Source organism: Urocitellus parryii, chromosome 6, assembly GCF_045843805.1.
Source record: "Urocitellus parryii isolate mUroPar1 chromosome 6, mUroPar1.hap1, whole genome shotgun sequence".
Lineage (NCBI taxonomy): Eukaryota > Metazoa > Chordata > Mammalia > Rodentia > Sciuridae > Urocitellus > Urocitellus parryii.
The window spans coordinates 20,600,434-20,617,233 of NC_135536.1; the positions used below are offsets into that span (position 1 = coordinate 20,600,434).

The 16,800-nt window shown below is 33.7% G+C and overlaps 1 non-coding gene across 1 annotated transcript; it reads left to right on the top strand.

Moving 5' to 3' along the window:
- Positions 1-1,007: 1,007 nt before the first annotated feature.
- Trnaa-ugc (transfer RNA alanine (anticodon UGC)) lies at positions 1,008-1,080 on the top strand. Its single transcript has one exon. It is a non-coding gene; the product is annotated as a tRNA-Ala (tRNA).
- The last annotated feature ends 15,720 nt before the right edge of the window (positions 1,081-16,800 follow it).

Genomic DNA, 16,800 nt, shown 5'->3' on the forward strand with positions numbered 1-16,800 from the left:
GAGGACTGGGGAAACATTCCTGTGTGTCCTAAATATGAAGAATGTATTGGCTAGACCAGGGAAACTGAAGCACATTTTTCTAGTATATTATCTGAAAAAAAAAGTCTAAGTAATAATAAAATGAATAAAAGGGAGCAAAGTGGAATCTATTCCCTTGAGTAATTATGTTCCAATGTTATTCAGACAATTACAGATTTAATCATATTAGTTATGACAAAAACAAAAAAAATATCTATAACATTCTGTTGAAAGGATTTAGAAAGTTTTTGAGTATAAGGTCTTATCAAGCTTAATTTTAAAATTTCCGCTTCCCTGAAAAAGGAAATAATAGTGAATAAGTTCAACACTTCTAAGACTAGCTTTGAAAGAATAATGTATGCATGTGCAAAGATGTTTATATGCATTAATTACATTTGCAGCTCACATTTTCATCCCTTAAGATGCAAATTTTAGTTGTTCATTAACTTACTTGATTTAATCTTTTCTCAGTATAAAGAAACAAGAAATATTACATGCAGAGACAAGTCACGGGGGACAGTCTTGCCTAAAAGATCTAGCTTAGGAAGACCAAGGCAAGGGTCTACAACTCACAGGAAGAGGTTGCACCTGATTAAAACTAGAATAGTGAACTAGGAAAATGTGCCCATGTGTCCCTCAATGTGAAAAAAGTTCTGGAGAGACCAGAAGAAAGGAAGCAAAGTTCCCCAGTATATGTTAGTGAGAAGTTACTAACCAAATGAGGGCAACAGAAAAGAAATAATGAGTATAATAGTTCCGAGGAGATTTTATGGAATTTAAGAACAAACAGTTCCAGAAGCACCAAAAACTTGAAGGAAACCTATTTTGGCTTCTTCTGCATTACATCTGGTGAACTCCCGAGGGACAACATTAACCAAGAAGAGAAGTGATGTCAGGCATACATAACAAAATGAAAATATCTCAAATGTTTTATACCGTGATCAGCTGAAGTTGAACAGATCCCACTGAAATATCCAAATCGTGGGGCTGGGGATATAGCTCAGTTGGTAGAGTGTTTGCCTTGCATGCACAAGGTCCTAGGTTCAATCCCCAGAATCCCCTCCCCCTAAATGAAATATCTAAATCCCAGTTCAGACCTGACTACCAAAAATAACATGCACTATGAACCTGACAAAGAGGTAGCCCGCTCGCCTGGCATTCACAGGGTGCAAGGTTCGATCCTCAGCACCACATAAAAATAAAATAAAGATGTGTCCACTGAAAACTAAAAAAATAATATTAAAAAATTATCTCTCTCTTTAAAAAAAAAAAGGCCTGAGTATTTAAATTCACATTATATCTTAACAAAAGTCTCAGTAGTGAAATGGGAATAAATAAAGTGATAGGATACAATGCAATGACTGATTGGATACTTATCTACATATACATATGTTTGCTAGCTAACTATTTTTTCTTATTTTATAGCATACAAATATTATGTGGGCAATTAATTGTTCTGTTAGTACATTTTTGTCTTTACAGTGCCATCAGTTTCAACTTTAATATTTCTCTTTCTGATTTTATAAATAGAAGGGCAATAATCAACCCTAGGTGAAAATAATTACTCAGACATAATTTTTTAGTCATGTATTTGAACATTTTCTCCTTGGTTTAATTCAGCTACAAACTACTGTGCAGTATGTTGTTAGACAAGATTCCAGTTCAACCATGTTTTTTTTCAGACTGGCTAGTTTTAGTCTCATCATTATTTATTCAGTATTTTATTCTTCCCTCACTATATACAGCTGCATGCTTATTATGTAGCAGCAAATTATGCAAATGCAACCCAAATAATCTTATCAACTGACAAATTTTTTAAAAAAGGTTAAATAATATTTTGAGAAACCAAACAAAACTTTACAAGAACTATGAAAGGCAACTGTCCATCACTTGACTGTATTCAACTTTGTTAACCCGGGAGAGGGTCTGATTACTTTCCCAGAAGGTGAAAATGAGGATACTTTGAATGTCTGTTCCTGTTGAGGATTGAGGAGTTGTTTGTTTTAAGCCAAAAAAAAAAAAAAAAAAAAAAAAAGAAGAAGAAGAAGAAGAAGAAAATTTGGCTTGAAAAAAATACAAGAAGTGAACTGAGGAGGGTGGAGTTTAAAGAGTTGTATCTTATCATTTTCTGGTCCTAGAAAACACTTTGCTTTATGAATGAAGGGGAAAGGATGCCAAGCAGAATTGTTCAGGATGAATTCTGAGATTACTGACACAGCAAAGCAGCATTGAGGTGCAGGTAACAGGGTAATGAAAGGACATAAAAGCAACACTGGTGAGTGAAGACTTCAAACAGAACTATTTTGTTGAGGCTGCATGAAGATGTGGGATTAAGTGTAGACCTATTTAAGAAAATAAAATAATTATTATCCTGTTGAAAATAAATCTGTGCATATTAGATAAGTTCAATTTTTAAACAATCTGGCCTATGAATTTAATGCAATAGTCTCATAATTATGATTTTTAAATATATTGTTGATTGATGCATTTAAATTTTTAATTTTAATTTGAAATATCATAAATTTTATACACAATAATATTGTTAATAATATGATTTACCGAATTGGTAAGTTTATTGTAATTTTTAACAATTTCTTAAGTGCAGGTAAACGTTTTAAGTCAGGTAATTAAAGGATTCAAAATGAAATCAAGTGCTATATATTTTATTTAAAAAGTTTGGCTTAAACTATGCATGTTAGTGGTGTCAAACTTAAACACAGGTCATTTTATAATATCTTAAAATATTTTAAGTAGAATAATAAAACTGGGAGATTTAATATAAAAGCTTAAAGAGGAGCTCAGCATTTAGAAAATTGTCCACTGATTTTTAAGATCAAACTATCACCTGAGTTTCCATTCTTCACAGAAACTAACTCTCCCTCAATAACAAAAAGACTTGACACTGACAGGTATTATTTTATCTGTTTCACTGACTAATAAGGAAACTGAGGGACAGAGAGGCTAATTTGCATGTCTTAAATCACACAGAAATACTATCCAACATTTCTCTAAAAGTAGCAAAATAACAATCCCTTATATGGTTTTGTTACAATTGTTAATTATAAAACTTTGAGGGCAATTGACCCACATAAATTTTAAAAATATGCATTGTATCTAGTGATCCTCTTCCTGAGCACTTGTGTATAACAAAAACTAGTATTTATGATATTGAAAAATTTTAGGAAAATCATCTTTTATTAAAGAATTGGTTAAATTTATGCCATCTAAGCATTCCTTCAGCTATTTTATATAATATGATATAGCTCTAAACATTTTGTTCTAGAACAATATTTAAATATTGCAAAAATAAGTTTTTGAGTGAAAAGATTACAATAAAGAGCTATGATTTTTATATACTAGATTTGAACTCACACAGTCCTTAAACTATATGAAAAGAAGAAAGAATTCAATAATAGGTGCTATATTGGTTGCAGAGGGCTATTTTTGCTTACTCGTTTTCTAATCTTCCTGACTTAATAAATATGTATCCAAATACAGATAAAAATACTTTCCATCAAAAGTAGACAAGCTTACTTAAGTTCAGTACAGTGTGTAGTGATTAATTCACTGATAGGAAAACCTATGAGTTTGTCATAAGGCAGTTAATGCTCTCTGCATTTATTGTTGAATTAACTAATGTTGTCTCCTTGGTCAGCACGTTCTTTAAAGGACTCCATGTGTCACAGTTGCACACAGCACTTTGGGAAAACTGAAAATTTAAGAAAAACACCTTTTTGCAAAGGAGTTGATTTGCAGTTTTTCTTCTAAAATGGCATCCTTGTGTCTATTGTACACATGTCCATCATTACTCTCCAAACTCCAAAGAGCAAACGTATGCACAGATGACCTCAGCAAAATAAAGGCCAGGAAAGGCATAAAAACTCAGCTAAATTTCTGGTTCACCCTCTGCATTTTCTTACTGTGCAATACATAAGAACCTAAATCAGTTTCCTGTGTCCTGATTGCTACAGACTTCCTCCAAAGGCCTTGAGGCACCCTATTCTACTCTTTCCTGTTTTCATTCAGCCAGCCAAATTTTGCACATAATTGTATGCAATGCAGAAGATTAATCGTCTTCTGAAAATAGCATTCCCTAGCAGTGGTTAATCCATGAAAGCCTAAAAATTAAAGGAAATCTTTTGACTTCAAGTAAAATAAACCAGGGATTTGGGATAGTGTGTCAGTCTTTTGTTTTGCTTTGATATTCAGATCCCTTTCTGAGCCCACTTGGACATTTGCTAGACCTCCAGGTATGAGGATGTGGCTTTGTTTTGACATCAAAGTTCAGGGGGAGTTTGTAGAATACTAATGAGTGCTGTGAGCTCCAAAGGACACCATTAAACTACAATTGGTAAGCAGGTGCAACTCAGGGAAAAATCGATTATTCGGCAAGAGAGAACAGCCAACCTGAAAAAAAAAAAACAAAACATACTCTCATTCATCTTATTTATTCTCTGTTCTTGTTTTCTTCCTTTATGTTCTTTCTATTTTTTAAGATAATAGTGAAACAATAATAACAGGCTATATTTAGTCATTGACTTTTCTGCAGAGTTGGCTGCTCAAGGTACTAACCAGTGGCAAGCAGAACAGAGTACATATTTGTCACAAGAAACTGGATTAAAAATCACCGACCCTGAAACACAGATATTCCCAGCTTGGTTGCAGGGAAGTAGAATATGTAGTGACCCATTGTCTGCCTCGTGCTGCTCATAAAACACTTGCCCCTACGGCTGCTTCCAGGATGTATGGCCTATTGAAATTTGTATGTTACCCAGTCAATGACAAGCAAAGCAAGCCCTGGCATCCATCCTGCTGTGTGGCTGCTCTGAAGAGTGAAGACATTTGTCTGTGCCATAGCTCAACAGAAACTTAATGGAAAGAGAACCCGATTGCCAGCACTGAATTTGCTTCACAACAACTAGCCAGTGCCTATTTGTAAGGAGCTGAGAGAAGATTGGCACTCAGGTAATGGGATGGAATTAAGCATGAAATTGAATTGCTGTGTCATGGAAGCATCTACTAAGCAGTTATCAGTGCAGAGTGTTGGAAGCTGCTCTCAATTTTAGCAACTAAACTTAAGCTCTTCATAAAAACATCTGACTTTTTCTGTGAGAACACAGAACAAGTGTTCTTCCTTTCATCACCAAAAAAATACAAATAAAACCAGCAATAAGTGATTTAATATGTCTTTCTGCTACATTGAATATCAGAGTAATATATGTGGCTTTTATTCTTTTGCTTTTTAAAACATGTTTCACATGATGATCTGAGAAGTTCTTGTGAAAAAAACTGTGTGTGTGAGTGTGTGTGTGTGTGTGTGTGTGTGTGTGTGTGAGTTTGAGTGGCATCCCATTGTCCTATATTTACCTTACAACATTCCAAGCTGGGCTGGGATTGTGGCTCAGTAGCAGAGTACTTGCCTTGCACATGTGAGGCACTGGGTTTGATCCTCAGCACCACATATAAATAAATAAACAAAATAAAGATATTGTGTCCATCTATAACTAATATATATACTTTTTAAAGAAATGTTTCACACTATTCACATTTTATGGAGAATTACAAGTATTAGAGGTAACACAGCTACATTCATCTAAGTCTGATATTGTGATTTGACAACACTTTAAAAGTGATTTTGTACAGAGCTCAGTTGAAATTTGCCGATTGTAAAATGAGTTAATTGGATTAAGATGTGGGTAAGTTCCCTTCCACATAATTTATTTTATTACTTTTCCCTGTACCTTAGTTAAAAACATATATCAGCTTTCATCAGGATGAAGGTTTTTATTCTTTTACAGTGTTTAAAAAAGTTAAAAAAAAAAGAAAGAAAGAAATTATTTCTTTCTTGACAGGCTAGGGAAATGTCTGAAATTCTGAAATTTTCCTTAATAGAGATCTTTAGAGAAGATTTTGTTAATAATTTAAAATGGTCTTAAAACTACTTACGCATACTTTTCCATATTGCTTCAAACAATCATAGCAAAATTGCTTTTTTATCAGCATTTTCTGATAATATGTCCCATTTTGCAAAATTCTCCACAACTTGAACAAAATTTATAATGGATTGGTTAAAAAAATAGATTATTTCAATTCTTTTGATTTTATTGGAAATTTAATGCTGGGCTATTGTATGTCTTCAATGTTTTATTCTTTCACTTATTTCCCTTTATCACTGAGCTATTTGTATATTATTTATTTACGAATTTATTCTATTAGAATATGAGCTCCTGTCACAATTACTGATATTTTTCCTGGTTTTCCATCTTTCAATATCTTTTGACATTTTTTGTCTTAAGGAAATTCTGTTTGCTATAATTCATTTCATTTTTTATAAATCATATTCTTTAAGTTTTTGTGGATTCCTATATTTAATCAAAAGCAAAACATTATTTTGTTCTGAGAAGAAAAAAAACATGGTCTAGAAATATATGGCAGAAAAAAATAAGGAAGAAAAAATATTATCCATTATCCCACCAGCAGAAATGTTGTAATTTCTTTCTACCCAATGTTTAATCCTATCATCATATGGATTTATTTTCATACAAATGTTTATGTATGCTTTTTCCCACATCAGCTCAGCTTAGCTAGAAATCCATTTCACAGAATTTCTGTCCTTGAATGAATGCAGGTTAAGTTTGACCACAGAGCCATCTGAGCAAAGTTGGAGGAGGCGAGTGATGGGCAGACTGAAGGATGCTCTGAAGGAGGTCATGGAGCCAAAGAACAATGGAGACTCCAGCAAGTTGATGCTGATAAGTTAGTTGACCCCATGAAATGTCCATCAGCTTGTAAAGTCCTGGAACAGGTGTGCATGCAGCAGGGTAGCCTAGGATTCTGGTTTCCCTTGTACATTGTCTATGTCACTGAGGTTAGAGGAAGTTGGAGATAGACATGGTTCCAGTTGTTCTAACCTCCAGTTTGTCCATTTGGGCTCCTTTGGTTCTCATTCTTCCACACATTATATCCAGCTTTCCTATCAGTCCTACTGACTATAAGGACTTTGGACTCATCACCAGACAGAAAAGTGGTAATTTTCCACAGAGTGTTCCTGCGGTTTCCACACTGTGTAAGAACTTATCCTAATGGGGAAAAAAAAAAAACCCTTATATTATAATGAGTGATTCCATCTCTCTCAACAAACACTACTGATAAGGCATATATTATATTAAAGAAAAAATAATTAGACTCTATGTGGTTTATAGAGATTTCTTCTAGTACTTTCATCACGTTATACAGTAAACATTTTACACAACATTCCTTGAAAGAAATAGCTTAATAGTTTAATTTCTGTAACATTTTCTGCCATGAATTAATGCGAATTAATTTATCCATTTCTAGATATTAAATGACTACTATTTCCATAATGAATTATCCTTCATATAAATATTTAGGTGAAGTTCTAATTATGTCCTGGCATTAAAAATTACTTGAAGTAGAATTACTAGGTCAAATGTAAATAATTTAAAATATTTATTTATAAATGTCTTTCCAGAAATGCTAATAGTTGTTCTATTGGCATAAGAGGGACTCATCCTACACCAATACTTTGTCTCTTTTAATATTTTAATTTTATAATCAAAAACTCTTAAAATCTAACAGTTATTTATCTGCACTTTCTTTATTTTTCTTTAGCCTGCTGTCCAGCTTTATTTTTATTAATTCTTTAAAATAATGCAATTCATTGCATTCAAGCAAAACTCTAATTTTATTTTAATCCAAATCTTTTATCAAATATTCATCAAAATAATGTATATTCATATTAAAATATAAGAAATACAAAGAAAAAGTGATCATTTAATTTCTCTGATAGAAATATTTATTAGTAGTGTTGGTTAGTTTTACATTACTATGACAAAGTACCTCAAAAAAACACCTTAGAAGAAAAAAAAATCTTTGGCTCACAATTTTAGAGGTGTTAGTCCATAGTCAGTTGTGGGCCTATGGCAAGACAAAGCATCATGGCAGAAAGGTGGTGATGTAACAGAACTTCTTACCTCATGGCAACTGGAAAAGAGAAAAGAGACAGAGAGAGAGAGAGAGAGAGAGAGAGAGAGAGAGAGAGAGAGAGAAGAGAGAGAGAGAGAGAGAGAGAGAGAGAGGGGAGGGGAGAGGAGAGAGAGAGAGAGAGAGAGAGAGAGAGAGAGAGAGAGAGAGAGAGAGAGAGAGAGAGAGAGAAAGGGGGCTGGAGATGAGATTGTTCCCAGTGGCATTCCTTCTATTGGGTCCTACCTCCTATAGTTTCTACCACCTCCTAATTATACCATTAAATTATTGATCTACTGATGAGATCAGAGTCCTCATTATCTAATCACTTCCCAAAAGTTCTACATCTAAACATTTTTGTATTGGAGAGCAAGCCTTCAACACATGAGCCTTTGAGGGACGTTTCAGATCTAAATTGCAATATTAGCACTATGATTATTAATACTTCTTTTCAGGAATATAATAAATTTATCCAGTGTTATAGGATGAGTATAAATGTGCATATGCATGTGTGCATTATTATAGTGTGTAATAATTGTGATACATTTCTCTTTTCTGTTGTGGTCATCTTAGTTACTTCTTATTTCAATTATTATGCAGCTTATGAGATGATTCATATACATATGTAAGTTTATATATATATTCAAACATGTTCTTAAGTTAATTTTGGGGACTGAAATAATCAGGAAAACATTTGTTTTCTTTTCCTTAAACTCAGATGTTTAACAGGTTTGGTATTGAAGGATTTGCCTCTTCACATTTTGGGGGGTTTGATAAACCTATTGATTTGTGGATGGACATCATAAATTCTTGATAACTTTGTAGTATTTTATTCTACTTTGTGCTTCTTTTCTTTTATTCTGTTCTAATCCTCAAAAGTATTATGTTCCCTCTTGCCCCCCCACACACATACACCCAAACACACACACACACACACACACACACACACACACACACACACAGACACTCCATGTAAATTCTCCATAACTGATAACTTTGCTTTCATTGTTACCCCACGGGGATTCTCCCATAATTGCATAGATGTCCCACTCCCAATTGCCTTCCTATCTGCACCATTTCTAATTACTAATTCACATCTCATATTTTAATTCACCCCACTGGTTTATTTCTGTCTCTGAAGGTGTTCACTATTAAGTGTGTAGCCTTTAAATGGACATTGGCATAAGAAATAGATCGTGGGAAAGCAAAGTGAATAAGGATCTGAAATGCTCCGGGCCATCTTAGGAAGCAGTTAAGTGTTGTAATATGCATTGAAATTGCAAAGTAATAGAGAATAAATCAGATGCAGTAGCTAACCACATTAACCTCAAAGTCCTTCATCAAATTATTTGATCCTCTCGAATATCCTACAAGGTAGGAAGGATTTGGAACCCTATTTCCATGTACCAATGATGACATAGAGGTCAACCGTCTTTAGTGACATATCCAAAATCACACAAAGTTGGTGACCCTGCTAAGACAGAGTCTGAGTCACATATTTTTCTCATTTCTGCTGGTCTAATTTGAGCATAGCTAATTTGGGAGTAAAAAGAGTGGCCTTGGGGCTAGGGTTGTGGCTCAGTGGTAGAGTGCTTGCCTAGCATGTACAAAGTGCTAGGTTCAATCCTCAGCACCACATAAAATTAAAGTAATTAAATAAAAGTATTGTTCTTATCTACAACTAAAACCAAATATATATTAAAAAAGAGTGGCCTTAATTTTTGCATATTTCTTAAACCGCTCATTTCAAGATGAATACTATTGCCATGTTGTTTTTTTATATATAAAAAGAAATAAATTGTTGAGATACTTGTTTAAATACTCATTTGTCTATACAAACAGGTAGGGTATTTGATTCCCCTTAAGTTAATAAATTTCCCATAGTTTTCAATTTGTTACTAAGAATATCATGCCAGCTCCTAGAGTTTAGATACCAATAAAACTGAAGTAGGAGACAGTTTTCTTTATGTAACAAGTAGCATTCATGGTCACAGTTACACTTCAAGTTCTGACCAGCTTTTTCATCATTTGAAGTTCAGAAATGGATCCTGTTCATTGCAGAGTAATAAAGAGACCTACTTGATGATTGGAAACTAGCTGTTGGTTTTCATTTATTCATCCAGTTATTTGTCCTACAAGTGTACTACATACTCTGACTTGAAGAACCGCTTATATTATATGCTTAAATGTGTCACATTTGGCTAAGACTGTGAACATAATACCTACAAATAAAACATTTAGAAGGATTTGCTCTCTCGAAGAAATGCATAATATTTTCCTTCTGAATGTGTATTTTTGTTAATGTTGACATATTTTAAATACTGCAACATTGTTAGAAAGTATTAAATCACAATCAACTTTTATTTTGAAACATTTTTGAACTTACAGCTATATTTTAAATACTATTTCTGTTAAAATGTATGATCCATTCATTTGTTCTTAAAGAGATATGGATAGAAAAAATTTACATCATTATAGATATAAGCATATGTATGAGATTAGATACAGATCATGCTTACAATGTGACAAGCACTGTTAGAAAATGTAGGACATGATGATTACACATAAGTGCTTTCTCAGTGTATCACAGCTTCCTTTCATATTGCAAGTCAAAATTTATCTATAGATAGTGATTTATATGCAAACATGTTCCTTGTCAAGCAGGACTGAAGATGTAGAAAAGCCTTCTGACATTCATATAAAGGGCTTAGCAGATGTCTGCCCCTGTCTTTTAAAAAAAACAGCATTCCCTTTTACATGTGACAATGTTTTATGACAAATGTAATAAGCTATAAATATTGTCTCTGCTGTGGGTCATTGAAATGAATGGAAATGAAAGGTAAATTGAGAAGAAATGTGCTCTAATGAATTCTAGTTGATGACATTGCTTAGATGAATGCAGATTATCAAAGTTACCTAAATGAAACTTCAATAAGCTCAAACCTTGCCAAGGCAGATGCCCAACACTGGAATGAATTATTTGACAATATTATTGCTTTATAATTATGAGAAATCCACTTATGGGATGCTGAAGAAGAATCTGCTGGCTCTCTCATTTAGTAGATATCTTTATCATGTCACTTGGCCTATGAGCTGACAACTTGATATAGTTTTTGTTCTTTTTTTTTTTTTTTTTTTTTTTTTTTTTTTTTTTTGTATGTTTGTTGAAGGAGGCAGCTTTATTTCTGCAAGGTTTGTGAAGTGGGCTGATCCTGAGTAGGGAGCAGTAGGGTAGGCGAGACTCTAGAGGAGCAAGTCCAAGAGTCAGGTAACTGCTGAGGCAGGGCAGGGCCCTGGTGAGCTCTGGGTCCACAGGCACAGCTCAGTGTTGCAGTAAGACACTGGGTGGATCTGGCTGATGATATGTCTAGTGGCTCATACCTGCTGGTGCAGGATTTGGTCAACATGGAGTCTCCCAGCAAGGGGTTCATGATCTCTCCCGAGTAGAGGGGTGATCTTGCACATAGTTTCTTTGGCATTTCAATTGATGATGGTGATGCAGCTGGACATGCCTGTGAGTACTTGACAGGTGTAGTATTTTAAGGCCTTTGTGAACTCTCTGCAGGTGACCAGAGCGAACACCAGCAGTGACAGCCTCATCTCTCACATGGTCCCCAGGAGCCCCTGGCCCTTGGCCTGCCTGCCATGAGGGGTCACTAGTGCCTAAGTTTCAATTTATTTTTATTTTTTTTTAAATTTTTAATTCAAATGCTTGATCAGAGGAAAAAGCTTTTAGGTCAACATAGATATTTGGAAACAAAACAAAGCAGGACTTCCATCACTGTCAGAAATGAGGATAGAGTCACATAGTCTGTGTAACTACTTATTTAGGAAATTAAGAAACAGCTTCAACAAATAATCCCCAACAGATTTTTGGTTAATTGAAACCATTCATTATATTACAGATATTAAACAGTTGTGTCACTATGTCACATATTTGGTTATTGATTTGACAACACTTAGAGTAAATGTACTTGGTATTGACATACACTGACATTCAAATTTATGGTTAGTAAATGATGGTGGTTCAATTCTAATTAAAGTCTAGTGGCATTCTAGTTTTATTTGTGAACTAAATAATGCAAAAACATTCTGATTTTTCTTGCTGCAATTGTTTAGGCTTATGCTATTAATTCAATTTGGAAAATCACTGTCATGTTGGTTATATATGTACCCATATATTTTTTTAAATTTTGAGCATCCCTTCCCGTGGAGTTGATGTTTAACATGTTTAATTATTCAACTGATGAATTTATTTAGGTTTTCTGGTCCATTCTTTTGTATTGGTGCAAAATGATTATATAGAAAAAAGAGTTTCATTGTGGCATATTTGTATATGCACAAAATTTGATCAACTTTACTTTCTTGTACCTCACTTTTTCTTCCTCTCCTTCTTGCCTAATCCCCTTCCTCTAACCTACCAATCTCTTTTCTATCTTCATGATATTCCTTTTTTCTTTCTCGGGCACTTGTTTCATTCCTATACCCATTTTAGTTCAGTTTGCTTCATAGTTTTGGACAAACATGTCTTTCCTACATATTTATGCATTATTTAAAAAGTAATTTATTTTTACTTGATAGCTATCTAGAATCAAATACACTACCTTATGAATATCAGACTCTCAGGCATCAATGCAGCTGTCTTATTTATTTATTTATTTATTTATTTATTTATTAAAGAGAGAGTGAGAGAGGAGAGAGAGAGAGAGAGAGAGAGAATTTTTAATATTTATTTATTTTTTAGTTCTCGGCGGACACAACATCTTTGTTGGTATGTGGTGCTGAGGATCGAACCCGGGCCTCATGCATGCCAGGCGAGAGCGCTACCCCTTGAGCCACATCCCCAGCCCTATTTATTTATTTTAATTAAAACATGTCCCCACTGAGTATCTCTTGCTACATCAACATATTTTAAACAAGTCAGAAGTATTATGTGTCTTATTAATCTATTTGTGCAATTTATATAAGTTAATCAACTGAAAATTCATTTATTAATGATTACACTAAGTAAATATAGCTACATTTTAAAAAACAATTGACCTGGAAATATTCAGTAGATTTTTAAAGATTAACATAATCATAGGAACGATTTCAGACAATTTCTTATAAAATGTTTTGTTATGCCTTGTTAATTAATTTATTGAAAAATTGTGTGTTAAGCATCTATTATATTCTATTAGGGTGCTATACACTGGGGATATAATACTTAGCAGAGCACATACAGTCTATGGTTACATGGAGAACCAAGCTACTGAGAGGGTTTTATAGTGATAGATCATCATGCAAGTATATGATATCTTATACAGTCTATTAAATTTTACATAATAGAGGCATAGAAGTTATGGGTAGAACTCAGTGAATGATACAGTGACAAAAAAAAGTTCAAAGATTAAACTGGCTTTTGGCTTCATACACAAATGAGAGCTTCTAAAGTTAAGGGACCTAAGACAATCATTACATTGCACAACCTCATGGGGTATCATCCACTGGATTGCAGGGAAAGTCATTAACTCCAATTTTGGATATGTAAAATTTGAAATGCATTTGAAGCATTTGAGAGAGGTTATCAAATAGGATCCCACGTGCATTGGCACATAACTATAATCCCAGTGACTCTAGAGGCTGAGACAGGAGGATCTCAATTCCAAAGGTCAGTCTCAACAATATGGAAGGCCCTAAACAAGGTAGCAAGACCCTGTCTCAACATTTAAAGTAAAAAGGATTGGGGTTGTAGCTCAGTGTTAGAGCAACTCTGGATTCAATTCCCAATACAAGAAGCAAAACAACACGAACAAAAAGAAAATAGGCTGTCAAGCTGGGCACAAAGGCACACACCTGTAATCCCAGTGGCTTGGGAAGCTGAATCAGGAGGAATTCAGATTTAAAGTGTCAGCCAATTAGTAAGGCTCTAAGCTACTCAGAGATCCTGTCTCTAAATAAAATACAAAAAAAAAAAAAAAATGGCTGAGGATATGGCTCAGTGGTTAATTGCTCCTGGGTTCAATCTCTAGTACCAAAAAAAAAAAAAAAGAAAGAAAGAAAGAAAGAAAGAAAGAAAGAAAGAAAGAAAGAAAGAAAGAAAGAAAGAAAGAAAGAAAGAAAGAAAGAAAAGAAAAGAAAATAGGTGGTCAAATAGGAAGTTGGATTCATGGGTTGAAAAATCAGAAAAACTCCTTGGAGTGGAGAAATAAACTGTAAATACAGACTACAAAGGATAAATAGAAAATAGGTGTAGAATGAGAAGAAAATAACCCCTTTCAAACTAAAATATTTTAACACCTAATAGTGGAGTCAAGAAAAAAATGAAAATTGAAAATTAAGGGGCAGATAAATAGAATGAAATTCCAGAAAAGTCATGATTTAAAAATTTTTTTCAATGAAATGCTATAAAATAGAATTAAATACCTATAAAAGAAGAACAATATTCAAATAATATTTATTCAATTTCTTGACATAGAAACCATTCATTCATGATGGTGAGGCCAAATTTAAAAGCAAACTATCTCATTAAATGGGAGGAATGTTAGAAATTATAATGTTTCTCATTTCATTCAGAGTCACTTACAAAAATATATAAATATAATTTTTAATAGCTACTGTGACACAGTTTGGATATGTTTAAGTGTGTCCCCGCAAAGGCTCCTGTGTTGAAAGCTTGGTGCTCAGTGGGGCAATGAGGCAGTGGAAGCTTTAAAAGGTGGGTCTACTTTCAGGTACTGCAGACAGTTACAGTCATGCCCTAGGAAGGGATTGTGGGAACCAGCCACTCTGCCTTCCTGTCTGGATCTGATCACTCATTTTTTGTACATGCTTTATCCTGCCCCAGGTTGTCTGATACGCCAGCACTGAGCTGTTTGAACTTTTAGTCTGTTATGGTTTGGATAAGAGGTGTCCCCCTAAAATTCCTTTTGATGCACGAATACTCAGAGTTGGAATGATTGTGAGACCTACCACCTAATCAGTCCATCCTAGTTTGAATAGACTGATCGAATGTTAACTGTAGGTAGGTGGGCACTGCTGGAGGAGGTGGGTAACTGGCAATGTGTCCAGGGCCTCTTCTCCCTCACTCCCTTTCTTTCTACTACCTTACATTGCCACAAGCTGATTAGCTTTCCTCCACTGGGCCTTTCCACCTTGGTGTACTGATCACCTTGGGCCCAGAGCAATGAAGTCTACTGTGTATGGACTAAGCTATCTGAAACTGTGAGCCCCAATTAATTTTTTTTTCTCCTTTGAGTTGTTCTTATTGGGTACTTTGGTCACAACAATGAAAAAGCTAACTAAAAAGTCTCCCAAACTGTGAACTATATAATCTTCTCTTCTTTATAAAGATAGCCTGCCTCGTGTATTTCATTATGATAACACACAATAGACTTAAATCCAGATTTAATTTAATTATTGATTTCAATTTTAGTTCCTTTATACCTTCCTTCATGTAATCCTCTAGAAATATTTGTTTATGTAGTACCTTTTCTGTGGTAAATAATGCTAACAATAATTTCTTTGTTATTGCATGAATGTATATATCACCCATGTCAAAAACTTATTTCATGCCTATGAAAATTTTCTTGTGATTGTAGAGTTAAATTTAATCACAATTTTTATTACAAATTTTTCTGAAGGATCTAGTGCACACAGAATAAGGGAAAACATTGAGGAGGAAGAGTAAGGGAAAATAAATAATTAAGTCCATAATTCTAACATGACCAATCCTGGATGAATATCAAAATATCTGCAGAGTTTAAAAAATACTCAAACTTGTTTCTCATCTATGAAGACTTGATGTAATTAAAGTGGCATGACAGTCAGGCACGGTAATCTTTTAAAATGTCTTCTTCTCTCTCCTTGGGATTTTGATTGTCTGATAGAATTGAGATAACACAGATGGTAAAGGCTTCTCCTCATCCTCCCCAAGCTATCTCATTATATGAACATACATTTCTAAGCAAGTATGAGATGGGACATGGAAATTTTCCCCAGGTACTTTCCCCAAGTTTATTTATTATATAAGCATCTTTCTGAAATTTGGATGTGTCCAGCAGAAGTACATATGAAAATATATGGAGAAATAGATTTCAGGGAGCATTTCAACATAGATTTGGAATCTCTAAGGAAAAAAAATACCAATATTTTATTACAGAAACATACAAAAATCATAGCTTTAAGATTTGTTTGATGATTTTATCTTTTTTTCTGAACAGAACAAAATGTAGGATTAGTAAATTTGAGAACAACTTGAGAAATTTAATCTGAAGGAGACATGTGAGAAAAGAAAAAGAAACACTACAACAGAGCTTAAGAGACTTAATCAAAGGATATCAAATATGTAATAACTGAAATCTCAGAAGAACAGGGAGTAAAAATGAAGCAGGAACAGTATTTGAGAGAAAAATGGCTGAAACATTTCTCAATCTAATGAAATAAATCAACACACATATTCAGGAAATAACGTTAGGCTAGTAGTACATCATAGACAAAGTGCAAAATTCCAAAGGAAGAAAAGGAAATATTAAAATTATTTAGAGGAAAAAAAATACCTTCAAGAAAGCATGTATGTCATTAGGAATGTTTATCAAATAAACATAAAGAAAGTGGAATATGATTGAATAACATACTTAAAATATGGAAAGAATAAAATGTAATTTAATTAAAAATACTAGTGAAAAAATTTTAAATGAATGCAATCATATATATATATATATATATATGTATATATATATATATATATTTGCAAACAAGATACACTCCTCAGAAAATTACTACCTTATATGTGTTTCTGTGCATATATATATATGTATA